Raw genomic sequence first — 12435 nt, 5'->3', positions numbered from 1 at the left:
AAAAAAAAGGCGGGGGGGGGAAAGAAACTAAGGCTCAGGGAGCCAGAGAATCATGGTGGTGACAAGTGGATAGATTTGAAAAGCTCATCTACTTTTCGAACAGTAACGGGCCAAGCCACGCATTGCAGGTTGTGTGTGAATTTGACGTAGATGAAGATGCACTGGGAATATTTTTAATAGGAAAGTGCAACAGTTTGAGTTAGCAAATGTTGACATAGTTCAATGTGATATGTGCTCATTATCTAACAGAATGCCCAAATCAAACAATAATGTAATTATGAATCCTCCCTTTGTGAACAAAAATAATAAAGGAATATATATGACTTTTCTGAAGATTGATTTGGAAATGGCAAGAACAGTAGTTTATTCTTTATGCAAATCTGTAGCTAGAGAACATAATCTAAAGAAATCTATAAAATGGAAAATTAAGATAGATATTACAGAGCTGTGATATACCTACCAGCATCATATAAAATTATTAAAATCAGTGGACATTGGAGTGGACAGAAATTGATTTTCTTTTTAAAAACCTCCAAATGCCTAATTACAATGAATACAAAATTTATTTCTTTAAAAAAGGTGCCACAAGTTATAGACATTTTTTCAGGAAAGTGATATTGTGATTACATCTTTGAAAAATCACTATATTTTAGCATTACATACTAAATACCTACAAACTGTAGTACGCATTTCTAGGATTTGTCCCAAAATAAAATAGGGGTGAATAGACAGTAGGATTAGAAATCAAAACAGCACTGGTCATGAGTACATGACTATTGAATATTAGGATCCATTATACTATTCTGTCTACTTACGTGTATATTTGAAATTTTTCAAAAAAAGAAGTTACCAAAAAAAGGTGCCATCCACAAATTTGATAATCACTGTAAGCATACCAAGCCATCTTTATAGCCAAGCAAGGCCACAGCGATTAGCATCTGAATTTGTTCATAACAGAAGTTAGAGGTAAATCTATTACTGTTTAATAGCTTTGATGTTTAACAACAATGGAAAGGTATTTGGTATTTAATCCACAGCATTTGCATGACTGACTTAGATCTCTTACAGTTTTTTTAAGTTCTCTACTCTAAAGCCCCCAATATGATGTTAGGTATCATCATTTTTTAAATACTTACTTTCCAAGCTTTTTTTTTACTGATAAAAAATATATAATGGTGTCTATCAGTGACATCATAGATTTGGTAAACTATGGTTGATGGGATGAGGAGAAAAAAGTGACAACCGAAACAATACACACTCTGCCCTGGCCAGGGTAGCTCAGTTGGTTGGGCATCATCCCACAAAGCAAAAGGTCTCTGGTTCGATGCCAGATCAGGGCACATGCCTAGGATGTGGGTTGGGTCCTGGAGAGGCAACCAATTGATGTATCTCTCCCTCTCTTTCTCCCTCCCTTCCCCTCTGTCTAAACATTTTTTTTTTTAAAGAACATAACACACTCTAACAGTGTGCTCTAATTTCATAAATGTTAAGATGAAGAAAAATATTTGCCTCTTGAAATGGATGAATGGCAGTATATTTTTTATTTTTAAGGTTATTTACATGTTAGGTTTGTATAACATTTTTTAATTAAAAAATTTTTTTAAATTATATTTTATTGATTATGCTATTACAGTTGTCCCAATTTTTCTCACTCTGCCCCCACTCCCTCAGGCACTCCCCACACCATTGTTCATGTCCATGGGTCACGTGTATGAGTTCTTTGGCTCCTCCATTTCCTATACTGCACGTTACATCCCCATGGCTATTCTGTCACTACCTATTTGTATTTTTCAATCCCATCACCTCTTCACCCCTTCCCTCATACCCTCCTCCCATCTGGCACCATCAAAATGGTCTCGATATCCATTATTCTGTCTCTGTTTTTCTTGTTTGCTTAGTTTGTTTTTTAAATTCAATTGTTGGTAGATTTGTGTTTATTGCCATTTTACTGTTCATAGTTTTGATCTTCTTTTTCTTAAATAAGTCCCTGTAACATTTCATATAATAATAGTTTCATGATGATGAACTCCTTTAGTTTTTTTTCTTGCCTGGGACACTATTTATCTGTCCTTCAATTCTAAATGATAGCTTTGTTAGGTAGAGCAGTCTTGGCTGTAGGTCCCTGCTTTTCATGACTTTAAATATTTCTTGCCAATCCCTCCTATCCTGCAAAGCTTCTTTTGAGAAATCAACTGACAGTCTTAAGGAACTCCCTTGTAGGTAACTAACTGCTTTACTCTTGCTGCTTTTAAGATTCTTTACCTATAAACTTTGGCATTTTAAATATGATGTACCTTGGAATGGGCCTCTTTGTATCCATCTTGTTTGGGGCTCTTTGTGCTTCCTCAACTTGCATGTCTATGTCCTTCACCAAATTAGGGAAGTTTTCTTATTTTTTCAAGTAGATTTCCAATTTCTTGCTCTTTCTGTTCTCATTCTGGCACCCCTAAGATGCAAATGTTGGAAAACTTGAAGTTGTCCCAGAGGCTACTTACATGGTCCCTGTTTTGGGGGGTTCTTTGTGTCTCTTGTTGTTCTGATTGGTTGTTTTTTGCTTTCTTATGTTCTATATCATTAGTTAGAGTCTCAGCTTCATTCACTCTACTATTGTTTCCCTGCAAAGTGTTCTTTATTTCAACTAGTGTATCATTCATTTCTGACTGGATTTTTTTTATGCTGTTGAGGTCCTCACTAAATTCCTTGAGCATCCTTATAGCCAGTGTTTTCAATTCTGCATCTGATAGACTGCTTAACTCCATTTTATTTAGCTCTTTCTCTGGAGTTTTGATCTGTTTTTTTTTTAATTTTTTTTTATTTGAGCCATGTTTCTTTGTCTCCTCACTTTGGTAGCTGCCCTGTGTTTGTATCTATGTATTAGGTAGAGCTGCTTTGACTCATTTCTTAGTAGTGTGGCCTAAGATAGCAGGTATCCTGTAGGGTCCAGTGGCACAGCTGCCCCATCACCCAAGCTGGATACTTGAGGTGCACCCTTTGTTTGGTCTGAGTACACCCTCCTTTTGTAGCTGAGCCTAGGTTGCTGTTGGCAGGTCAACGGGAAGGATTTACCTAGGTCAGTCAGCTGCAAGGATTGGCTATGACTACTGAAGGCCAACCTCTTCCCTCTGTGGAGCATCAGCTGTGCAGAGGCAGAGTGGTGATGCTCCACTGTGGTCTGTAGCTGTCTAATGTGTGCATTGGCCATGGGGTTTCCTGGGAGGTGCAGGCCAAGGTAAGCCTCTATCTGTGTTTTGCCCAAGCTCCCCCTGCCTGAGCTATAAAGCAATCTGAGATGGCCGCTACTTGTGCTTCCCAGCCGAAGTAGCTTCCATCCCAGTAGCTTAGAGATTCCCAGGCAAAGCCAAACTGTGAATCTTGGCTGGCTGCTGCTAGTGCCGGGCCTGGGCCACTTAACAAGAGGCAAGGGGGTTGCGGACTCACTGAGGCCAGCTGTTTCTTGTTTGAAAGGATTTAGGATGTTGCGAAGCATGACCCAAGGCCAGCCAGTCATATGGAAAAGCCACTGTAACACCTGTAATTTGAGTAGGAGGGAGCCTCAGAGGATCTCTAGGATGGGAAAACACTGTTAGCTAGGTTGATGGAGTCTCAGATATTGCACCTGCCTGCTGTCTCTGTGGTTCTGTTGGGGGAAGGTTCAGAAAAGGGGCAATGGCCTCTTTCTGCCTTTCTGCCTGGGAGAAAGCTGTTTCCCAGCTCTCATCTTAATGAAAGACACTTTAGTTCTTTTCTGTATGCCACCAGTGCCTTTCAAGCTGCTACTCCAGTGCTGGAGATCAGAGGGAGAGAGTCTGAGTAAGTCCATATGTAGGTTCTTTAGGAGGAACTGCTTGGGACTTAAGCAGTGTCTCCTACCGATCCAGTCCTTGCTGGTTTTTACAGCTATATGTTTATGGGGACTTATCTTCCTGACACTAGAACCCTGGGCTAGAGGTCTGGTGTGGGGCTGGGACTCCTCATGCCTGAGATATCCCAAATTTTTATCTACCACATATATGGTGAATGTATGTCCAACCTGTTCTGCACCTCCAGCCCTCCTACCAGCCTGGATGGGTGTGGTTTCTTTAATTCTGTAGAATGACTTCCATCCAACTCGATTTCTGATTGTTCCAAGTGATGGTCATTCTATATTTTAGTTTTAATTTAGATGTAGTTGTGCAAGGAGGCAAACCGTGTTTACCTATGCTACCATCTTGACCAGAAGAGTATCGTTTCTTATCACAACCCTTCATCCCTACACTATATCAGGAGATCCACATAAAGATGTATGCCTACATCTTAGTTTACCAGCTGTATTCTCACCATTCCCACCTCCTCCTCCTTGTCTCCATAGCACTAATTTGAAAATACCAGATTTGTGTGCCTCACCCTCTGTAATGCCAGGCAGAGTGACTTGTCCCAGATATACTCAGAGAATGTATAAACATTTCCTTTTATGCCTTTCAGAGTGCCTTGTGCTCAATAGTTCCCATTGAGTAACATGCCAACATGAGCATGGACTTGCACCCTATACTAGTCAGGGTTTATAACTACAAAAAACAACAACAACAACAAAGAAACCAGAAACTAGCTCTGCCTATTTAAGCAGAACAGACTGTTCTAAAGGTAACCCACAGAATCTGCAGGAGGGTTAGAGAACTGGGTTTAGAGGTTATATAACCAAAAATTACTCTTGGAACAATGACACAGAGCTGGTCCAGTATAGACACCTCTCCTGCTGCCTCCAGGTCCACACTCTGAAGCTGGACCCACTGCTTACCCCCCTGCCCTCAGCACTGGTCATGGGGCATTGCTGGCTGGAATATCTGGGGCAGAGTCTGGGTCATGGGCTTATGGCTATGATGCAAGGATATCTGGGAAAGAAAGCATCTGGCAGTTTTAGCTCCTATAGTGGGCAGTGAGCTCTACCCCATAATGTGGGAGAGCCCCCAACGTGTGAAAGGAGTTCAGAGGGCAATGTTTAAAAGGAATGACAAGTGTCTGTTCAATACTATAAACAAATACATTTGAAAGCCGAAATACAATGCAGAGTAATGAGGGAATAGAGTACACACAGAGTTCAGAGTACATTTGCCTTTCATCCTTGTCTAATTTGACTAGACAAATCAAATTAGTGTAGTGTACTATGCAATTTTATTTTAGAACCTGGATACCTGCCTATTTTATGGCTATTCAAAAATACATGTAGTTTTGAACTAATTTAAAGTATGATCTGAGAGAGTTAAAGAATAACTGGAAAATACCTTGTTTAATTTAACCCAGTGATGCTCACAGAGTCAATGCATTTATTTTAGTTGATGACTGATTAATTATCTAGGGAATAATCATGAAGGAAATAAAGAAAAGGATGTAAAATAGTTGTATGTTTCATAAATGTTACTAAGCTGAATTAGACATTGGCAGAGGTGAGTATAAGCCTAGGAGCTCAATTTAAACTGCATAATAAGATTTAGGAGGTATTTTTAAGGGCATGTGAGCCAACTTCCTACCCAGTAAAAGCGCTCCCTCTTTTTATATTCCTGACAGGTGGCCCAAAAGGCATCATGTTCAGTACAGTTTGTTATATTGTTTGTTTCTGACCTTTTTGATATGGATTCTATTCATCTATGAATCCAACCAAATATAGCATTAGTTTCTTCTGTACTGTTGGTTAACATTCAAGGAAATAAAATTATTTTTACAGCCCCAACTGCTGTTAAGCAAGTATGTCCACTCCCTGTCCTTGGGAGTGGATCTAAATGAAGTCAACATCTATTCTTTTTAAAATATAATCTTAGTTTTAGCCCTTGCTTTGGGATAAGGGATATCAAATTTAATCACGATTGCCATCCACATTCACTAGTGCTTTGAGCTTTGCAATATCAACAAATCTGATACATGTATGAGCTAAGTGTATGTGAATTGTTAATAAAATTGTAGAAATGTTAGGGTCAAGGGAAGAGCTATGACACAGGCCAAGAGAAACCACCTTCAATATTGGCTTCCACACCTTTGAACATCCTTTGGGTACCGCTGATCAACCCAGCTATTAGAGCACATCCCAGACCTCATTGCTGCATGTCGCCCACAAATATTACTCAAGAGCCTCGTTGACAACTGTGTACCAGAAGAATTGTGTAGATGTAAAAACTTGATTTGTCTGGCCTATTTTAAGCCCTGGCTGGTGTGGCTCAGTATACTGCGCACCGGCCTGCGAACCGAAGGGTCGCTGGTTCGAGTCCCAGCCTAGGCACATGCGAGCCCAGGGGACGTGCGAGAGGCAGCCACACATTGATGTCTGGCCTATTTTAAATAACCTAGGTTATCTACAATTTAAAGGAATAGTAGGAGAAATTCTTGCTACAACACAGAACTCTTTAGTGAAGCAAATACCATAATCCAATCCTTCTGTTTTGTAAGTCTTGACTTTCTTATATTGGGTTCACATATTGGGCTATATACACTACACATAAGACAGAGTACGAAAATAAAAGTTCTATACTAGGTATTTTAATATTAGCTTTAAAAATTATGACTAATGATTTACATGATGTACATTTTAATTAGAGCAGCTTTGATAAATGTTTACCATTTTAAGAATATGTATGATTAAACTTTTTGATTAGAAACAATTGTTTTAACTTTCTAATTTAAATGGATCCTAAGACCAAAGAAAATCTGAAATTAAAATCTAAATGTTCTATTGGAATATAGAATCTTCAGGAAATCTGCCTTCCAAATTCTGAAGGGTAAAACATTTATTCAATTTCTAAAGAGAAAAGGAAGAGATGTACTTGCATAGTAAATCCATTCCAGTGATTGATTCACACTTAAAGTATTTATTATGTCAACTGGAGATATAAAAATAAATTAGGGAACAGAGTTATGATGTCACTGATGATATTTTCTAAACCAAAAAGCAGCTGAGGGATAAATACATTATAGTTTCATCATGAATGAGACCTTCAAAACACATGGTTGCTTTCCACCAGGTACTTGTACAAGGGAAATAGGAAGGAGAGTTACAATATCTGAAATAAGCTTTTATACAAAGCATTCTAATTAACCAAGTCCTAATTCCAATAACTAAAATGGAAACTATGTTTAAAAGTTATGTAAAGACCTCTGAATCTACAGGTATTAATTAGCTTGCTTGAGACTGATTTTTTAAAGGGACTTAACAAGCTCTCCTTAAGCATTTACAACAATCATCTTGCTTTGCACTAAAAAAGCAAAAAAAAAAAAAAAATCAAACACAACAAATTGTGATTTATTCTTATGGCATCTGAAACATCATAGAGAGTACACAGACAATACACAAATTGTCTAATTACATTGCGAAGAAGTTATTTATCCCTTAGAATAGTAGTAACAACTAAAGTTTAAATTATGGACATAGAGGATTGGAGTTGTTGGCACAATATTCTTTTTTAAGATGTGCATGTCTTCCATTTTAAAGCACAGAAACTGATGTATAATGAAACTTGCTCGTAGTTAGTATAAGCGAGCTGAAGGGTTAAAAGCTCCTGAGATGCAAGAACATACTGTCTTTAGATTCTTTAAATTCAGAGTATTTACTGAGGATTTAGAATGTGAATTGAGCACACAATTTTGGTTAAAGCTCTCTCTGGGTGATAGTCTATAAGCTGTTATTAAAGATCACTGCAGTAAGCCTTTCTTTAACAAACCATATCCAGGTGAATCTCACTGAAAATAAAACCTATAGTCTAATTGCCTTGAAATTTTAGCAATGTCAATATGTCCTTGATCATTATTTTTTCTCATATACTACCAGAGGTATAAAGCAGGACATGTTTGGTAGAAACTATAAGGAAGAACAGTGCAAATACCTGAAATAGAACTGTTTTCTGTCCTGGCTGGTGGGGCTCAGTGGATTGAGTGTCAGGCTCTGAACCAAAGGGTCACAGGTTTCATTCCCAGTCAGGGCACATACCTGGGTTGCGGGCCACAACCCCAGTAGGGGCGCACCAGAGGCAGGTACACACTGGTGTTTCTCTCCCTCTCTTTCTGCCCACTTTCCTCCCTCTAAGAATAAATAAATAAATCTTTTGTAAAAAACTGTTTTCTGCTGTATTTTAAAGGATAATCATTTGCTAAGAGAGTTCCCAATTAACTACTTCATTATACATTTTATTACAGAGTAATTTTCATGATTTTAAGAACTTGTAAAATATGGCCCTGGCTGGTGTGGCTCAGTGGATTGAGTGCCAGCCTGCTAACCAAAGGGTCGCTGGTTCAATTCCCAGTCAGGGAACATACCTGGGTTGCGGGCCAGGTACTCAGTAGGGGGTGCACAAGAGGCAACCACACATTGATGTTTCTCTTCCTCTCTTCCTTTCCCTCTCTCTAAAAACAAATAAAATCTTTTTTTTAAAAGAACTTGTAAATATGAAGTAGAAATTTCACCATACATACATATGTATGGCTCTTCTATAGATGATCCCTAAAATAATGAGATTTGTTGGCAGAAGTGCAGTCTATAATGGCATTCAATCGTCATTTGCTTGAGATTGGCAAACTGGAATCTTCAAGAAATGAGGAGCTGTTCTCTACATGGACTGCACTGGTTTGATTTTCAACTTCCCTGGAAACTTCCTATGCTAATTAGTAGTGAAAGGATCTGCTGGGTCTTCAAAGACACAAATGTAACCGGCATGCAATTTTTAAAAATATAATTGCATTTGGAACATTCTCAATAGGTACTCGCTGGTGCTACAAGCATATGGTCATTTTTACACAGTGCTATTCCTATAAAATCTACATTCCTTCCATCATCAGAAGCTGCTTCCTTAGGGACAGCTGGACCAAATCAGGTGATTGAAATTTAATATCTTTTTCTACTTGAAGTAGTAGGTTTGCTAAAACCAAAACATCTGATTAAATTATTTTGGAAATTTGTGCCACAGGCAACTGAATATTGATCAGCATCTCAAATATTACATTTAACTATCTACTTTAATTTAAAAATCGTAAGATTTTAAAATACTGTTTTCCAGTATTCTTTGACCTTTTACCTGAGGAAGCCAGGATGGTAGCAAAGCCATAAACGAACACTTTGGGTATCAGTCAAAGGGCAGAACAGCTGCTTTTTAAAATGCAATGAGATGCATCCATTCAAGTACCATTCACCAACCCCTGCCCTTGTTCCTTTTCAGTTCTCTCTTCCACTTCCACCAGCAATTATTTAAAGCCTTTGTTTTAGAATCCCCTTCTCACTTCCCTCATTCTCAGCAGGCCACTCTGCCCTCTAACTGAGGCCATCAGGAACATCCTTCAACTTCCAGCTCCACATCATGAAGACTAAATCCATGGGGTTTTTTCCTCCTCCCTTCCTTCCAGGATAAAACCTTACTTTGTTATTCAAGACCAGACCTGTCACAAGCTGCCCAGCAGAATTCAATGTCCTTCCCAGACTCCTGTGGACCCACAGATACTTGGCATAGCAAGTCTCACATCTTACGATACAGACCCTCCCTTTTTCTACTCATCTTTGTATCTTTGGCACCTTTCACCAAGCCTAGCAAGCAGAGGCACTCAAGAATAATGTGTTGAGCTGAAACTACTTACTTTTAAGCATGAGCTATTTTCAATAGCTTGAACCAGAACTGAGCTTGCCCCAGATTGCAAAACAGCATATCATTTCTGCTCCACTTTATTTTTCAACCCTTAAGTGACCCAAAGAAGAAGAATGAGGAATTTCCAGTGACTAGAGTTGCCAGGTAAAATATAGGCTACCCAGTAAAAATTGAATTTTAGATAAACAACAAATAATTTTTTTTAGTATAAGCAAGTATCAAATAATGCATGTGACATACTTATACTAAAAACAATTATTTATTGTTTTCTGAAATTCAAATTTAACTGGCAACCTGTATTTTTTATTTGCTAAATTTCTCAACTCTGCCAGCAACTCTAAAAATTCTCAGAGAACTCAGAGAATACTGCTTTAGAGCTCCTGGAGGTTTGTATCCAAGCTCTGCAAACTTCTCCCCTGGCCAGGTGTTATGCCTGTGAATGCAGCTGGGCATCCCTCTGAGCATCTCAGTCACATCTTTTAGGAAAAGCTGTTTATTATACTAAATTTCCATTTATTTTGCTCTTTCATAAAAATTGTCTTCTAACACCTAATAATTTTCGCAAAAAGATGATCTCTTGGAAAGCTGGTATTCTCATAGAGTTATTATTATGCATGCGTTAAGTCCTAGCTACATGTACTAATAATTAACCGTTTTTTGAAAATTTCATATTTTTAATTAAACCAGCAAAACACAGTAAGGGAAATAAATAAGTGTTTCATTTTGAAATTTCCTTTCTTCCTTAATCAAGCAGAGGGAGACATGCAGTCCACACTAACAGCCTGGGGAGAAGCTGCCTGACTGTTGGAGGTGGAGCCTGTGATGTAACCGCAATCATTCTTTGTTGGAAAAAGCCTTTCCTAAATCTGAAACATCTGTAAATCCAAACGCTTCAGCTTTACCATGTATGGGCTGGCAATAGGAAAGAGTTGCCTCCTTTAAAATCTTGTCAATTTTGGAGGCTTGAAATTTTGGTCAGCAGAGGAATTCCTCACAGGTTGTTTAGAGACATACCTGTCTCAGTAATGGAGAAAAAAGCAGGTTTCTTCTGCAAAGGAGTACCATTTTAGAGTAAAAATTGTTGTATGCCGGTTTACTTGATTAATGGTGATAGTGATGGTGCAATGGAAGTTATAACCGAGAGCGGAGGGAAACATGCCCTACAACTAGTTCCAATCCTGAAAGTTCCCTACATTAATGCATTTTTCTTTCAGTGCAATTTACAGTGGTTACAGAAAAGACATTCATTTCTCGTTCCCATGAAAGAATCAAGGAGAAATAAATACCTCAACTAGACGGGTCTCCGACGAATTTTGGGGAAAGAATGACTAAGTCCTCTGTAACTTCTTGATATCCTAAGACGGTAATGGATTAAGGCGTTTATCCCAACACAAGCACACTACCTGCCTGCCACCATATTGGCAGCTCCAGTTAAGGACGGTTGTCAAGCTACCGCACACACGCACACACTGCAGAGATGCAGAACAATGTCTGGATGTCTGCCCGAAACTGGTCTCTCCAGTGACACTCAGTTTGTTTCCAATCTAAAACTCACTGGGGGCTAGGAGCGTCTTTGCCTAGTTGGTGTGGGAAAGGGATGAAATTTGGAAAGCTCAAAGCATGGCGCTTCCACCTGCCTGTGTAGAAGAGAAAGGCTGACAAACATATTCCTTAAACTTGATCTGAAGCTAGCGAGCCTGCGAGGTCTTCCCTGAAATATTCATAAGGTGTGTTACCGGACTCGCCACTTAGAGGTAGAGCAGAGACACAGTGAGGAGGAGCAGCCCGCACCCACACTCGGGGGGGGGGGGGGGGAAGGCACTCACAACAGCACACCCCACAACCTCACTCCACTATTCCGCTTTTAACAGCTCTTAGGCAGTCGCTCCCCATTCGCCTGTACAATTCTACCTGCCCAGGAAAGACAGATGCTCGGAGCAGTGAGGAGTTCCCCAGCAGTTGCAGCAGGAACCGCGTGCCGGCCCCTCCGACAGCTCCTCCGGGCTGGCAGCGCGGATGACCGGCAGCCCCCTGCTCGCCAACACGCAGCCCGCACTGCCCCAAGGGCCACGAGGCAGGGGCACCCCAGGACCTGGACCAGGCTGCCCTACGTCCCTGCCTCCCATTTTGGCCTGTACCGAGAATGCCTTCTTCACAGCCCTCGGCGTTCAGTTGCTAGGTGACCCGCTCCGGGGGGCCGAGAGGCAAACGTCCTCTCGCGCCAACCTGCCGCTCCGCGGGTGTTAGTTTTGGGTACAGGATGGCGGTATTACGGTCCTAGGTGACCCCAAAGCCCCTGCTCTAAGAGAGTGTGCACTTTCATCCAAGTCTCACTGTCCACAACCTTGCATTTCGGCTTCGCCCCAGAAGCAGCGCAGCTCGCACGGCGCCTCGCGTCCTCGCCGCCACCTCTCTCCTCCCCCAAGGGCATTCTCCCCTCGCCCCTCGGCTCCTCTGGAGTCGGTCCCAGGCTCCACTACTCACCTGGACCCCGGCGGCAGCAGGAAGATCAGCAGGTCTTGGCACGCGGCAGAAGGGTCTCCATCTCCGCCTTCCCCAGGCGCTCCGGCTGCGCGCTCCGCAGCGGCGGTCGACGCGGTCGGTCCCCGGCGCGGAGGCTGGACAGGGGTGTCCGCCGCCGCTGCTGCACAGGCTGCAGGCGCGGGAGGGGCGGGGGCGGGGGCGGGGGCGGGGCAGGAATCTGGGTCGCGTGGAGCGGAGCAGGCCGGGATGCACTCGGGACGTCTGTCGACGAGGAGGCGACCGCGGCCCGCCGGGGGAGGGAGAGCGCGCTGAGGTTTCCCCAGGAGCACGACGCGGGCAGCGACTGAGCATGCCCAGTCCC

The 12435-nt window shown here is 41.3% G+C and overlaps 1 protein-coding gene across 2 annotated transcripts in view; it reads right to left on the bottom strand.

Annotated features, from left to right (window-relative positions):
- Positions 1-12213, bottom strand: part of ELMOD1 (ELMO domain containing 1) — a 76369-nt gene extending 64156 nt beyond the window's left edge. For both annotated transcript variants that reach the window (XM_054592543.1, XM_054592544.1), the window contains exon 1: positions 12075-12213. The gene's annotated coding sequence lies outside the window, so the exon portion shown is untranslated. The remainder of the gene's footprint in view (positions 1-12074) is intronic.
- Between the last annotated feature and the right edge of the window lie 222 nt (positions 12214-12435).

This window comes from Pteronotus mesoamericanus, unplaced genomic scaffold (assembly GCF_021234165.1).
Source record: "Pteronotus mesoamericanus isolate MK-2021 breed Mesoamerican mustached bat unplaced genomic scaffold, CSHL_Meso_final scaffold_36, whole genome shotgun sequence".
Lineage (NCBI taxonomy): Eukaryota > Metazoa > Chordata > Mammalia > Chiroptera > Mormoopidae > Pteronotus > Pteronotus mesoamericanus.
Note: the sequence above shows the minus strand (reverse complement) of the source record. Positions and strands in the feature narration are given on the sequence as shown.